Below are 17923 nucleotides of genomic sequence, written 5' to 3'. Positions count from 1 at the left end.
AACCCATGATTATCAATATTTTTTGAAACACTACACGATATGATGTTAAAGTCTTGTAATTATTTCCAGCCCTTTTTTTTCAAAGAATACGATTTAATTTACTCAACATATTTAATTGTTAAAACGGTCGATGTTCTAGACGTACTGGTCGTAGGTCGATGACTTTTAATGATAACATCAGGAACAGCCGAATGTTTAATACATTTAATAATTAAATCGATAAATGAAAACAGGAAATAATCAGATGACCGTAGTCCCTATTCTGTGTTGGACTTATGTTGAGAACTGTACCTATTGTCATACATAACTATGAACCATATTTTTAAATTTCTTATTAGATTTTATATTAATTAAATTACATTTTTTTTATTATTCTAGTACAATAAGCATATTAAAATATCATAGTTTAAATATGCTTAAAAAAAATTTTAAATATTAAAAATCATTTCCATAAATAAGCAACAAAAAAAAATTGGTTTATTAAGAATCAGAATGAAATGAAACAAATGTATGTAAAAAAATAAGATTTTCATCTTATACATATAACTTATAAGCATATGCTTTAATTATATTGAACTATTGTTATAACGTTGATAAAGACGATTCATGTCATTAATAGTTTACATTACTGAAATCCTATTGAAACTTTTACCAACACTCGAATCCTGTCTAAATTTAGGTCAAAATAATAAACACAAGTATTTTTAATGATGTTAATTATTTTCTGCTTTACCATTTGTTACGACTCTGAAAGAAACAGGGTAATGAGACTTATATTAGTGTATGGTAAATTAACGAATGACAAACTACATTGCTCTTCGATTTAATTTAATTAAACTCTACACTATTGTATAACATGTTTCAATTTATGCAAATACGTTTTTTACACATAATTTTTAATTGGCTATATATTATATAAAAAAAACTTTATTGCAATAAAAGAAATTACAATACGTCAAGACGATTTGTTATAAGAAATATGTATATGATATATGTGTATATAGACTGTGTATAATGTTTCTTTTGAATACACGAGTATGATACTAATGATGATTATATACACAAATTAACTGAACCTTCTAAAGTAGAAATAAAATAAGTATTATATTATATTACCTTGAAATTATTAATAACTAATATCTTAAATAATGTAATAATATTTTTATATGTGTTCGTGTTTTAAAATAAAATTGATCGTGTTAAAAAAAAAAAAAAAATGTCCCCATTAGTTAGTCAATTATTATAAATAAAAAAAATCTCTAAGTCTTTAAAAAAATATTGCTAACAAATACCAGAAATTCCTTTATCTGAATTTTACGAAGCGATACATCCTTATTGTTTTTGAAAATTTCTGAATCGTTCACATTCATATTGAGAACGATCATGGATATGATATGTATAAGATAATATCTAGTTTACAGTTTCAATTGTTTCAAGTGCAATAATTTTATATTATCCCATATACGAGTAAGTGCAAAATATTTAAAAACTTTAAAATGTAATTAAGTTCCATTTGCGATAAAATCTATTTTTTTGTAATTACCTCCTCCCCAACTTCATGTCAAAAAATATTAATCTATTTAACTCAACCTTTATACTTACCATAAGGATAAAACAATTTAAATGTATACTCCGATACTGTATTAAATTGAGTATTACTATATTATAAATAAAATGCATATTAATAAAATAATAAATTCATTAAAATCATATTAATGAATAGTTTAGCATTGTTTTGTATTTAATTGACGAAAAAAAAGTGGTAGAGTAAAAAATGTATTTAAGTATAACAGCAATTTTTGAAAATAATCATTATTTTCAATATTTTAGTTGAAAAGTGTACAGTGGTCCACAATAATAATCAACCATAGACAATCAAAACTATAAAAAAATCTTAGGTACCAACTACATACTCGTAAGAATTCAATTGTACTCATCGAAGCACGGTGTACTTATATTTATTTGCCAAATGTATTCTATAAAATTATTCCTTGAGCAAAGGAATGTATTGAGTTTAATGTTTTTAATACTAAGTCGATACGTTTTCAGAATGTGATTCGAAAACAATTTAATTTGTATTTTATCCGTAATTTTTTAATGTAGGAGAGAAAATATGAGGTATAGCTTATAGCTAAATCTGTTAATATGTTTAACTTTTTTCACGAGCGTTGGATAATAATTTACTACATATAATATCAAGTTTAAATATCTTTATAGCACAGCGGATCCATCAACACAGGTATTTACCATGGATGTTTTTTTTAAAAATTATAAATATATATTGCTGTAAGTAGTAAATAGTAAATAGTTTTTTAAATTTTCTGCAAAAAATATTATCAAACAAATTGGGTTGAATCAAATATGTATAAAAAATAGTTTCGTAAAAAACTAAATACAATAATAATTTGTGATAAAAAAAAAATACTTCGCAAAACATAGCTGTATTACCCATATTATGTTATTTAAATTTTATATCGATAATTTATTTATAAAATAAGATTTTTTTGTCGTAAAATTTGTACTCAAAAGTTGAAAAATGACTACTATAAAAACAAAAATTAAATAATTTATTCGAAAATATTTTATTTTATTTATTTAAAATAATAAAGTACGACTTACGAGTCTTTAGTTACGCGTTTACACTATGATTTTCTAATCACATTTAAAGAAAATATATAAGTTGTTATAATATTTCTTTACCATTTGATATCATAAATTATCAGATTAATTTATTGTATTATGCGTTTATACGAATATGTAAAACATTTCAAAGAAATTTAGAATTTTTGAATTTTTAACGAACTCAAGGATTAATAAATTTAAAATATTTTTGAGTATTTTTTCCATCAACGAACGTAATTCAATTATATTTTTACAAAAAAATAACTGTAGAAATCATTAAAATAAAATTTTCAGAATGTAATGTACATTTTTTAATAAATTATTGATAGTAACTTATTTTTAGTTTAATTAAATTTTTTCTAATATGTAAATTTATAATTTATTTTTATTATTTCGATTAGTTATTTAATACTCTAGTTGCTTTTGAGAGAAATGTATTTGATTTACTTAAGGTTTACCCTTTTGTTTTTATATTTCTTTCCTGAATGATGTGTGAAACGTTTTTAGCCATTCATTTAGAGAGTATTTTAGATTTATGATAAAGAAAATGTATGATCAGTACTATAATATGCATTTGAAAATGCATTTAACTGCGTTATGAAAATATTTATATTAAATACAAATGTTCCATATAGATATATTTATTTAATAATTAAAAAAGAAAAAAATGCGTTTAGTTGGAGAATTATTTTTATTATATATTATAATTGCTTCTATTAATTGTCTATAAAATTAATTAGTATGCCTATAGTCTATATGATGTTTAAATTTAATTGTATTTGTAAAGGTAATCTCTGTTAAATAGGATTGTGGAAACATCTTAATTTTTTTGATTCACTAAATTATAAAAGATTTGTTTAAATTAGAACATTTTCAAACATGCATCGTGATAGAGATCCCAAAATATTAATCATTGAAATTTCCTTTACGTACTGTGGTCTATCAAATTCAGCAGGACAACATCAAAAACAACAAAGCAGAAAACACTTTATTCTAATGGAATATTACTTAGTCCATCTTTGAACTACCTGGTGCGATAAAGTGTTATCTGTGAAAATATGACATAATTTGTTTTTAATTTCAATTATATATGTGCAAACATTGATGGACACAGTTTAGGTAGTTTGCTGTGTATATGATAATGAATGGATTTGTAATTTAGTTAACTTTATCTATTAGTCGATGATGTAAATTATACAACTAATTAATACTTTTAAGACAAATCATTTTTATGAAAATACTGTATCATACTATGATACTAAATTTAAAGTTTTCAGATTACAGAATATTATGATAATGATTCATACAAATATAAATATTTAAGAAGATTGTTTAGTATAATGATATATTATTTAAAAATTATTTTCAGAGTATTATATTCATTGCAGATATTGTTATATATTTACAATATTTATTTTCCCGAAAAGATTTTAATAACTCTTATTTATTTTGCCAAGAATGACTAACAGAAAGTATAAAGTATAATAAATGAGTTAGATATGCAATAATGAGTTATAGGAATAATATTTTTAAGTGACTTCACAACGAATTGTTTATCTTATGATATATTCCAGACACTTGGTCTATTTCTTTTATATATTATTATAACTTGAAATAAGTTTGAGATAAATATTATAACTGGAAAATTGATTTTCTTATGTTAACATTGAAAACTTGAAAACGACGAATGCTATAAAAACTAAATTATACTCAAAATGTATGATCGTTGATCATAGTCACAATACCTTATAACTCAATGTAATATAATATTTACTTTAAGCCAGAAATATATTGAATTTAAATTGACATTTTTCAAAATACTTTTAATTCATTTTTAATAATAGGTACATTTTTAATTTAAAAACATGTTTTTAGTTAAAACATTGTTTAAAAAAAAAATCAATAAATATTGAAATAATTAGGTTATTTTTTATTATTATTTAAATTATAATTTGTTATTTTAATAGTTTTATTTACTTTTATGTAACTTTTAACATTAAATACTAATTTAATCGAACAATGTACTAGTTTTAATAAATAATATTTTTAAGTTATCAGAAAAAGTCTTTGCTTTCAGTTTTTGCTAAAATATTTTATCTAACTGTTTTTTATCATGATTATTTTTAAGTTTTTTCATTAATATATATTTTTGAAAAGAGATGATGTTCCACAAAGTTGACAAAACTTTTGGATTGAAATACTAGTAAAATTAAGGCAGATAGCAAACTATAATTTATTTCATTACTTGCCCAACAATAAGATTGATAACTGGTTGATAAGGTCTTGTTTTTCTAAATTATTAAAACGATAAACTGGCTGGTACCTATAAATGTATATGCATCGTATTTACTATTTTAAACATTAAGATAGTCACATGCAAATATATTATTTTATACAATAATTATTTTCTTAAACCATAATTATTATGAGATAATTAATATGTGCTCAAAGTGGTTGTCTAATGAATCTGATCTTCCGTTAGTTATTAAATTAGTTTTAAACACAATTCCTAATCATATTTCTTTTAGTATATTTTCATATAAAAATAAAACTCCTATCGTATTATAACTGTGTGTGATTTTTCAATTGTTCAAATATTGTTTTATTATGTATAATTAATAGCAAATAAATTATAAAATTAGTTCTTATCTTTTATTATTTCATGAAAGTTTATGGATAAATATAATACTTTTTGAAAATATTTCTAAAAAACATTAAATACACTTAAATTACCAAGATTTTAAATATAATTAGAAACATATTTTTTTTTCTTTTGTACTATAGTAAAAATGGTATTTTGTTTTATTTGTTTAAAGAATTTGTTCTTGTTTTGAACAAATATAATATGAAAAGAAAGAACAACACATTGACAGAAATTGAGAGAGGCTTACACATTCTTAGCTTCTTATATAATCTCCAGGCCCCATATTAAATAAATGTTCTAAGTATTATATAATACTACAGGTTGTCGGTTTATGTAAAAGTAAGCTTTATATAAAAAAAAAAGCATACAACTCTTTTAAGATGTGAATCAATCATCGTCTCTGGCATATCGAGACAAAATACAAAGCGGATATATTGTAGTTTACTAGACAAAAAGATAGAACCATGCTATTGTAAAAACACTTATATTTGTTATTAATACTCGTGAGCTTTAACTAGCACAAAACATAGTGAAAAATCGTTTGAAAAAATGTAAAACTACTCGTATTTAGGTCTTGATGAAAGAGTATAATTATTGAAAGTTCAATTTTGTTAGCTAATAACAGATTAAGATTAATTTTTAGCTTCATAGTAAACATTAGATTACAGAACAACAAAAATTATGTTCGATAGTTATTAAATAGTTTTGTATTTTATTTATCCCTTGCAATATCTGTATAAGCATGTAATTTCGAAATGTATGTAATCACAAATGCAATGAACAAGAAATAAAAAAAAAACATTAATAAGGATTTTTAGTACAACGTAGCATAAAATCTAAGTAAGTTAAAGCGTGTTTTTTTTCTTTAATAATCATATGGTTTCAATGTATTGAATATTTATAAAATATAATGTACTATAAACATTTTCTCTACGTTCAATTTATATTTAAATTGATTTTGAAATATATTTCCTTTGTGTTTATTAACCTTAAAATTGTTGAAAATGTTGATAGCAAAATTAAAATTATAAACACAATATGACAACTTAAAGTAATTAGTCCATCACTCCAAAAGTTCTAACGTCATTTTACATAATATTTTTAAAAAATAAAAATAAATTTACATCTGTAAAATCACGAAAGATTTGATTTTATAAAATTAGATACAAAATTAATCAAATATATCATTAAACTGGATAAGATATTTTAAAATAAATATTATATTACATTTAAATAAATATATAATCACATTTATAATGAATCAAGAAATACATTTTAAATTGATTTATACTATACTGTAAAAACATGTTTCAATGTTCAATTAATTGTTTCAATTTTTCACTTTAGAAGAAAATTTATTTAAAATTTCAAAACGTATAAAATATTTTATAGTTTGATTAAAATAAAATAACATAAGATGTCAATATAATGTGTATTTACTTAGTATATTTTACTATTTAGTACCATATCTGTTAACATGTTATGTAAATAGAAAAATTATTAAAATATTTTATTTAAAACCATGGAATTCCAATGCTTTTTCTATATTAAAAAAAAAAGTATATAATCAAAAATTCTACTACTTAATTTTCTTCAATCTAATGTTTATGATTTTTTAATTTCAGTTGATGTTAAAAACTCTCAATCATCTGATATCAATTATAATGGCTGGAAGTCGAATACTACCAATTTGAACTAATTTTCTTAAAGAAATATCAACAAGTGTACTATTTTTATTTAATGACGTGCTCTAACATCATTTATAATCTCAAAGGATTATATTTTCAACGTTTCCTTTAAAGTTAACGTTAATTTCCTTTAAACGTGCGTCATTTTGCCGTATAATTGATTTTTTTTTTTTAATCGTAATATTCTATATAAAAGTAATAGGTTAGCTTTCCATTGGATTAAAAAACATTTGATTTGCTGTGAATCTGGATTTTGAATTCCTATTTAAATATAATAAAATGTACATTCACAAAGTAATGGAATTGGTAAATCTACTATACCATAATTGTTAAATAAATAAAGTATTTACTAAATTATATTAAAAGCATTGGAATTCATTGTTAGAACCGAACTGATGGACATTTTACCATAAAAATTATTATGACTATTGAAGCTATATCGAAGATAAATACTGTAAATAGTCTTAAATTAAATCTATGTTATTCATAGATATAAATAAATCATATTTGTAAAAAAATATTATTTATATCGTTTGATTGTCTGGTAAAATCAATAAAATTGTGTACATTTATTTTTTATAAATTATTATTTTATTGTAATGTACAAAATATTTTTATACTGTTCATACGATACTTAGAATAATTAAAATAATTGATTATTGAATGAGTATGATATTTTGTGTATCAAGTAGGTATTCATATTGATTTCATAATCAATATAATCAATAAATTATTTCCTTTTATTGAAACGAATATCAATTCATAGTTAATATTTTAAAATAAATAAATATTTTATAATATGAAATAATTTTATTACACCATTTTATGCTAACATTAATATTAAATGTAACTAAATAATAATAATAATAATGGTAATAATAACAATATTAATTAAGCTAAAATATTTTATTTGATTATAATTAAACAAAAACGTTGTCATTTTTACATATTTCATTGAGTCTCAAGATTTATGTATTGAGTTGTTTCCCTACAAATTTATTTTATAAATCTATTGGTTCTTAAAATTGTTTGAAAAAAAAAAGAACGGTACACAAATATTTTTCAAATTATCAATAATTTTTGTTTAACTTTTAATTATCTATTCGAATTAAAAAAAATTTACATTGATTTTGAAGTTGCTATACACAACACAGTACATGAAGTTTGGCCATTGAGTGAAACTCGTAGTTATCGGTTTGACCTAGGGCAATCATGGTATAGAACTATTAAAAAATTGGGCCTTCAACAGAGTATGAAAAAAAAAAACAGAAATCGGTAAATATTTTACGTATATATTTGGTCTATGATTTCTAGATCCGAAATCAGTCGGCGATTGCTTTTCATTCGAAATAGCTGAGATACAACCAAATAATGAAAAAATTAAAAAATGTATGAACAACTTAGTTGAAAACCAAATAATATTGATAATAATTCTATATTTCCACTTCTATTTGTGCAAAAAAACAGAAGTATTAGTCGAAACACTAATTCATGTAAATCTTTTTATTCAAAATTGAATTTCCAATTTTACTCTACGCACTCAAATATTTTCAATTTCATGGATCTATTGTATGGTATTCAAGTGGATACTGAAATTATTATAAGAAGCTCCAACCAATATAGGGAAAATACATAAAAAAAATATACAAGAAAAATACAATTTATAGACAGTCAAATTCATAAATATGACAATGGTATAGTATCCAGATTTGAATATATAAATATTCTTGCATACAGATTTAAGCCTGCTAAATAATATTAAAATAGTGGAGATCAGTGAATATTTTTTATGTATGTATTTTTATTTTTATTTTTACTAACCATTTTGATTGACTATTTGTATTATAAATTATTTTAATGTATAGTTGATGTTATTTGAATTAAAATCGCGTACTTCTTTGAACTTTTATATTTTGAGAACTATTTGTTGAAAGTCATTTGGGATCCAATTCAATATTGTCTGTCTTGGGAGCCAATTCAGTTTTCGATTAGGCATCTAACCTAATTTTGGGAGTCAATTCAATGGTCACCGTTATAATCTCCATTATCGTATGATTAATTTACACTTGATCACTCATAGATATTGTTTTTTTGTTACGCTTTCTAAGGTAATTTATAACAATTAACTAAAATAATTTGGAAGTAAATTTTTTTTTCTTTTTTCATGCAATATTTAAATCATTAATATAAAAAATGTTTGACTAAAACTATTTATAATACAATAATTATGATTAGGAATACAATTTTATTAGAAGCATAGCATAATTAAAAAAAAAAAAATTATTTAAAATATTGGTTAAATTAAGTAAGATTATTTCAACAACTTAAAATTCACCTGTAGAATTTAGAACAGAATATTGTCTTTTTGTGTTCATCAAAATATCCAATCAATTGCGAATAATAAACTTAAACGTTTCTAATTTGTTTTCACGTAGTTTCATTAATGTTATTTCCTCTGATCAACAATACATAAAAAAATATCTTAAACCATAAATTTCTTAGTTTAATACCGGTTGATTTTTTGGTGTATGGTTTTTTTTTTTTAAACAGTTGCTTTGTTACAATAATTATATCTTTTTTTTCAACGTAAGCCTATAATATATTTAACTATAAAATTGAAAGTAAAATGAATCATCGAATTCTGAGTAGAATTTTATGTAACATGTTTTAAATTGCAAATATCAAAAAAATATATATATATACAGCCAAAGATTTGTTGAAGTTATTGAATATATGTAATTCACGCTTGTGGCTTACTGATGTTAATACGAATACAAACACCGCAGTAACATATTTCGATGGAATATTATAAAATATGTACACCACAAAATATTTATTGAAAACATGTAAATTTGAATGGTAAAAATATGTTTAAAATGATATTTTAAATTCGTACTATATCTAACTCTTTGGCTTTCTTATATTTTTGTGATATGGTATTGGTATTAGTCAATCAAAATATTTTTCCGAAATGATACTCGGAATGTAAATGATTTTCGTATCTATTACCACCAAAATTTTTATTCACATAACAGATATAAATATTTTACCTAATCGATATATTAATTTATTAAATAATATTTTGAATTAAATCAATGTAGTTAAATGGATATCAATAATTTATTATTTATTTGTGAGAAATTAAATTTTTTAGTTTCTAAGCGAAGCGAGAAGTTTAATTTTAAATTCATATTTAAATATTTTACAAATTAAATAGATATAAAATTAGCTTATAATTTTTTTTATTTGTGGGAATCACAAGAATAAAAACCGTGGATTTCTTTATATTTTATTTAAAATGTATTAATAATTTTTTTTCTCCTTATCAGATTTCTTAACATATATAAATGTATATTTTTTAATGTACTTAGCATTATCATGCTTGGAATGAAATTAACATATAATATGATTTTGATGTACACGTGAAACACGTATAGTAAGTTTAGTTTGATGAATACAATTTAATAATGTATTCAAAGTTATTTGAAGTTATTTAGAAACGTACAATGGATATTTACATAGTCTTTCAATCTACACAATAATGATAATAATAAATAGATATTTTCTATAATTCATAAATCTATATAAAATAAAAAAATTATTCATTTTTTTGTAATATGACGATCAATTTTATTCTTGACACCAGATATTATACATTATAGTAAGCTTCGATAAATAAAGCAACAATCAAGACATTTATCACTTATTATGAAAATAAATAATTCATAATGTAATTAATGCCCAAATTCAAATACATTCAAATATTTTATCACAATTAATATTTAAATCACAAGTAAATATACGGTACACGTTTTCGAATCATCATTATTTGAGAAGCATTTAAATGTTATGGTATAATAGCACTTATAATTAATGTTGTTGATTAGAACTTTAATGATTATACAGTTGATTGAATACTAATGCATTTGTAATTTAATAAGAGGATGTGACTGTTACGAATGAGAGAGCATTTATATTTCTGATGGTAAATGCCAGAGAAGGACCACGCGAATTATATATCTATAATAGAGAATGCACCCTAATGTCCAGTAAACCTCAATTACATCGGAAAACTTGACCCTTGTCGTGTAACATTTGATTGAGAAGGATTTCTGTGGCTTGATCCAAACCGAAACAAAATAAAATATACTTAGACATTTTGGTATACCGCATATTTATACTGAATTTTACTTTGCTGTAAAAATTGAATCTTTATGACTACAGAAATTATCTTGCAAAAATATATTTAACATACTATATGATTGAAATATTGTAAAAATGATTTGGATTTTAGCGTTTTAAATATTTTATGCATTATACGATTTAACATTGATAATACAAAATATACTAAAATTTATGTAAAAATGAATTATTTACCAGTTTTTTTTTTCAATATTTCGTAAGAAATATTAAATTATTTAAGAATTTCAATTTAAATAAAAATAATGTAATAATATATAAATATTAAGAATTTAAACTTCCAAATACTCTGAGTCAATAACCATTCGTTATCAGTTATATCAAACATCCGACCATTTCAAACAAAATTCGTTACTTAACATTTTAGTATTACATGTGAACATTCAAGATATAATATATAAATTAGAATATTTTTACAATTTTTGATAATTTTCCCATCCTCAATATTTATAATATTAAAAATTAAAGGTGAATATAATTACAATTATTTGTGTCTAGTAGTAGTGGTTTATAAATATATGTATTTTACATAGAATTAATTTGTTAATTTAACATAGAGCAGAATATTTAACAAAGAGTACATCGAAAGGTGTTCAAAAACGGTCTTTAAACGCAAGTTATACCTTTGCACTAATCAATTAGTCTCATATTATTTCCACAGTTGTCTATGAACTGCACAGACAACAAATATATAATGTTTGAATACAATTTATTCGATATGTTATTTTTCTGAACATGAACACTGTGTTAAAATGATGGAAATGAGTCTTGTTTATTTAACTATTTATTGAACCAAAAATCTTCAATTTTCCGTTACTTAATACACATACTTCACGTGCAAAAGTGTTTTATTTGTATACGTTGTCTTATTAACGCTAATGAGTAAGGATTATGAGATATAACAACAAAAACAATTAGCTAAGAATTATAGTCTAAGTGTTTTTGCTTATATTTTTAATGTAAGCGCATTATAATGGTATATATACTAATATTGATGTACTATAATGATTTGTTTATTTTATTTTAAGTTTTCCGCGTTAAACTTATACGATTCATAAAATATACATATATAATACAAAATATACATTTTTCTAATGTTATCTATATATCCATTTCAAAATAATAATTAATTCATAACCAATAATTTCTTAAAACCATGAAATTGTTTTTACCAAATAAATAGAAAAATTTAAATAAATACATGATAAAAACTATTCTAATAAATAATATCAGTTGTTTAATTAACAATACTTGTAAATAAAAATATGATTTATATGCTAATTTAATGTAGTTACCACAGTACTTCAGTTGTGGATTTCAATATTTAAATTATATTATAATTTATCATTCGTACTAATCCAACATTTGTATGTACATTCGTCGTAATCAAGCACAAGATTGGCAACGTAATATTTATTATAACCAGGGCTCGGGACTTATAGCACTTAAAATTATTAAAATAAGCGCTTTAAAAAGCGTTTAAAAACATCATTATGAGCTCTAAAATAATCATTTAAAAAATTTAAAATTAAACAAAAATATTTATTCAAAAAAAAAAAAAAAAAACTGTTACATTTTAACTAAAAAATCAAACAGAATAAAAATAAATCTTCACTTTCAAGACCTTAAGGATTTTATGGATTTTTTAAGGGATTTTTCTGAAAAATAAAATGTAAGCTGTTTTCTTTGTTCTTGATCATTCTAATGTTTGACACTCAGTTCTATTTTCAGCAATGGAATATCTTTGTTAACCCTACAACGATACCTCAGACGACGACAAATTACGTGAAAACATAACATAGATAAGATAAGAATTATTTTTAATTATAATTCTATCAAAAATTACTTTACAGAAGAAAACTATGAAATCGTAAAAAAATTTGGTCAAATAAGCAAAAGTAATCAGAAAAACTGGAAATAAGTATTTTTTTTAAAAATTGCTGAAAAAAGCAAAAAAAAAAGGATTTTCAAATTTCATAATTGTGCATGTTATAACTTGACATACACTTTTATAGCACTCTGCTACATTTTAAGTTATTCCATAAAAATAAGTAAATGCTTTAACTCCCAAGCCCTGATTATAACTATCATATATTTTATAAGTAAAGACGATAGGACTATATATTTCTAGAATATTTTTTGTCCTAAAACTCAATGGGCTAACAAAACGTCCATAATCCGTCACTGATTGTCATCATATGTCTTCAAAAATCTTTTTTATTTCTTCATAATAAACGAATATATGATAAATAGTTATTTTAAGGAAAGAATGAACAAAACTATGCTTTAGTATATATTCAAATAAAAACACCACAATATTTTGGTCTATATTTTAAACACGGTTAATAATTATTTTATGTAATTTAATGAGTAAAATTAAATATGTTATCTGTGAATACATTGATATGATATAACAATAGTTGTTCTTACTATATTTTACATAAACAACTTTAATAACAAATTATAAATAATTTAGCAAGAAGCATGTTTCAGGTATTAGTTGTTTAATCAATTAACTATTTTACATATATGATTTATATATAAATTTAAAAATAATAATGAAACTAGGTAGTTTAATATATAATTGAAATATATGCCTCTATAAACGCAAAAGAGTTTTATTAAAATAGTGTTTGGTTTAACTAACTCTAAATCACCAGAATTTATATTTCTAGTAGTTATTGCATATCCCGGTTTAAATTATTTTTTTTGTTTATTAATTATTATTATAGCTAATTTTTTATATATTTAACTAATTTTTAATATATTAAAAATTTTAAATAAATCATCAGTGCGGTTATTTTCATTTTAAAAATGTTTTAACATTATTTAAACTAATATTCTACGGGCTACATTTAATGGTTCTAACGCATTCTTGTATGCAGATTCCCATACTATTATACTCTACGTAAATATTGTTTGTACAATGGCGAAATAAATCATTTTTATATTTTTAATATTGAGGATATTACGTAATTTTTTAAACATTTAATAACATTTTCTAATACGTGGTATTATAGTAGTAATATGAGGTACCCATTTTAAGTGCTCATCAAATATTACACCTAAATATTTATTAGAACTTACTCTTAATACTTCTCTAAAATTTTCCTGACAATAGTTTGCATCGTTAATCGTATTTCATGTATGTGAATGTAATTTTAATTGGAAATTTTTTGGCGAATTAGCTTTTGATATGGAAAATGTGATACCTATATACCGATTTACTATAGTTTGATAATAAACTATTTTTCGAGTACCATTCTTTGATCTTAGATAATCCTAATTTTTCTTTGGTTTCCACTTTATTTCAATTATCATCAAAAAATACAGCTGTATCGTCAGCATATGCTAATATTCTTCTATTTATATCGAGGTCTATTAAATCATTTACATATACAGAAAATAGTATGGGACCTAGGATTTTGAGGAATACTAAATTGTAATATTTTTAAATCACTTAACACTTCATTAATTTATACAACTTCAGATCAATTAGATATATATGATTCGAACCAGTTAAGCAATAAATGTTGTCCTTTGATTTTTTTAGCTTTCATAACAATATTTTATATGAAACTGAATCTTAGTAACAGTCTTAGCAATATCTAAAAAAATACCTATACATTTTTTACCATTGTCCATTAAATTATAAATTAAGTTAGCAACTATTATTGTTATTACTCGTATTGTTTATTTTCTATCACTATTTATTACTTATAGGTTAGGCTATTTTTATCTGTGTTATAATGTAGTTTTTCATTAGCATATGTTACATTATTATTTCTTTCAATTTAATCTGCTATTTGTATCCTGACGTTCAGGAAATAGTTATTGAATGTACAGTGTACTCTCGATTATCCGCGAGCGGATTATCTGCTGTCTTCCGTGGAATCATCTACATACCTATATGTATACAAAAAAATATATTTTGTATCTTTTATATTTAGAAACACAAGACGATACAACTCTGTGTAACAAAATGTTATTAAAAAAACTTCAATCACAAATTAAAAAGAAGAGTTTTCAAACGAAGAAGCAACAACGTGTGACTGATTTTTTTGCTTATAAATAATTTATAATTTTTATTAATTTTTATTACACGTACATGTGTATCTTTTTTAATAATATGTAATAATAATTTTCAATTTCAAATTCCAATTTATTTTTTATTATAAAATTTAATTTTGTGGATTATCCTCGGAATTCGTTTATCCGTGGATGTCCTGCCACCCTATTCCATGGATAATCAAGAGTACACTGTATTTGAAAACATTAATGAATCAGAATTTACATCAATTATTTAACTATTGATAATAATTTGGGAAAGTGTTACTTTTTCTTTATACTTCATAATAATTATTTTTTCAATTGTCTTCCAAATTGGTTTTATATTATTGTTATACGAGTTAATATAATTAATTTTATGATTAGTATTTACAAATATAACTATTCCCCTATTTTGATTAAAGTTATTACTATAAGTTTTATACATATTAAAGCCATCAATTTTTAAATTTGTTACACAGCTTTCAAGCCATCATTCTGTTAGTATAAAAGAGTCGATAAATTGTATAATATTATCTATCATAATTAATAATTGTTGAATATTTTTATTAATTGGTCTAATATTAAAGTGGAATATAGTAAAGTCATTTAAATTAATTAGAAATTAATTCAGATTATTTATGTCTGGACAAATGATATTATTCTTTATACAGTGGACGCCGCTTAATGTGATAACTTTGGTACAGGACATAACTTATAATATAATCCGATTAACACTAAACAAAAGTTGAAAAAATACTAAAATCTATATTAAATAAAAATAAAATAATAATGTAAGGGTTCATCAAATTTTATAATCATAACACATATTTATTAAAAATATAATTATTTTATTTATTATTATTTATTAAATATATATATGTAATTTATTAATAATATTTATAATATATTATATTACATATAATATTAATATAATATATAATATATATTATTATAATATTAAATTACATATTATGTAATTTATGTATTTTAATTAGAAATTTTATAAATTGGTAATTTAAAATTTTGAAGAAAAAAATATAAAATGTAAATAAATATATGTAGATACTACCACTAATTTGAACAATATTTTTTTTTTATTGATGTCTGTTTTTTTTTTTACCGTTAAAAGATCATTGATAAAATGTTTGTATTGGTTTTGTCATTCAAAATTTGATGAATTTTGTTGCACTCCCTTTCGTAATACTCGTAGGGCCTCCCTCATTTCAAAAGAACTTTGAGGATTTTCAGCATCTGTTTGTAACTCAAGCTCAATTTCTTCATTTTTAATTTCTCCAGGTTTATTTGTTTGTTATAAAGCATGTACAATATCTTCTTCAGTAAAATTTAATGTTGTAGGTATATTTTCATCGGTTTTCAAAATCTAAGTGTACTTCTTCATATTCATCCCCTTCCTCCTCCTCGATACTTTATGCAAAACCTCAATGATTAAAACAATTTCGTATTGTTTTATCTGACACTTGGTCCCATTTTTATAAGATGTGATGCATCTAAGAGGTTGGTTTGTTTTGTTAATTCATTAACAGACAATTTTTGTTGATCATTTGTATTTTTTATATTTCCTATTATTCTTGTCCGCATTTGTTTGCGATAATATGATTTTAAGGTTTTTATTATTCTTTGGTCACATGGTTGTATTAATGATGTTGTATTTGCTGGTAAAAATATGATTCTAATGTGTTTTAAAGATACATTAACCACGATTGCAGGACAGTTTTCAATAAATAAAACGATTTTATTATTTAATTATTTATCCCACTTTATTAACCATTCGTTAAAAATAACTGATGTCGTCCTAGTATTTGTGTTGGCGTAATAATCAACTGGTAAAAATTTTACAGATTTAAGATGATTTACTTTTCCCTATAACCAAAAGTTTTTGTTTTTTACCTGACATGCTCACACAACATAGGACAGTAATGCGCTTGTTTGATATCTTACAGCATTTTGCATTTTCATTTTTGAATAAATAAGTATGCTCAGGTAAGGCACGATAAAATAAATCATTGTCGAGCGTATATTTTGAAATAATTTTTGGCAATTCAGTTTTTATCCAATTTTCTGCTGCCGAGAAATCCGCGTCTTTTTGTTTTCCGTACGTTCGTTTGTATACAATATTTTCACGTTTTTTCCAGCGATGAAACCATCCTTCTGGGGCAATAAAATTTTCTATACCCATTTTTTTCGTAAGTTCTCCTGCTTTTTGACGCAATATTGAACCATTAATATGTATTCCATTTTATTATCCATTTTTTCTAATATTAATAAACCATAATGATAATGCTGATTCAACCTGTTCTTCTTTCCCACTACGTATCCTCTTTAAGTTTGGATTTTTATTAAGTGTTGCTGAATTTTCTATTCCAATTCGTTTTTTTTAATAATTTACACAGTAACGGTTAGGAAATTTGTAGTTTTATAGCTGCTTCTCGCTGTCTCATTTTTGGTAAATTGTCGTAACGTTGTAGTATTGACATTTTACCATACATTTTTAGGGCTTTTCTTTTTTGTTTTTCACTCATTTTTACGCACACGTGACACGGATGCATACAAACAAGATACTGCTCGACGGACAGCGACGGTACTGTCTTAATGGTGTACGAACGAAAAGTTCGATGTGTGCAGTGACGGTGCTAGAGATTGCAAGGCTCTGGGCAAAATAAATGTTGGGTCTTATAATTTATAATAATATTTTAAGTTC

The 17923-nt window shown here is 22.9% G+C and overlaps 1 protein-coding gene across 3 annotated transcripts in view; it reads right to left on the bottom strand.

The window, feature by feature from the left end:
* LOC112688627 overlaps nt 1-17923 on the bottom strand; it is a 144372-nt gene that overhangs the window by 62668 nt on the left and 63781 nt on the right. The window lies entirely within an intron of this gene.

This window comes from Sipha flava, unplaced genomic scaffold (genome assembly GCF_003268045.1).
Source record: "Sipha flava isolate LNK unplaced genomic scaffold, YSA_version1 3_pilon_pilon, whole genome shotgun sequence".
NCBI lineage: Eukaryota > Metazoa > Arthropoda > Insecta > Hemiptera > Aphididae > Sipha > Sipha flava.
The sequence above is the reverse complement of the archived record's forward strand: the minus strand, read 5'-3'. Positions and strand labels throughout refer to the sequence as shown.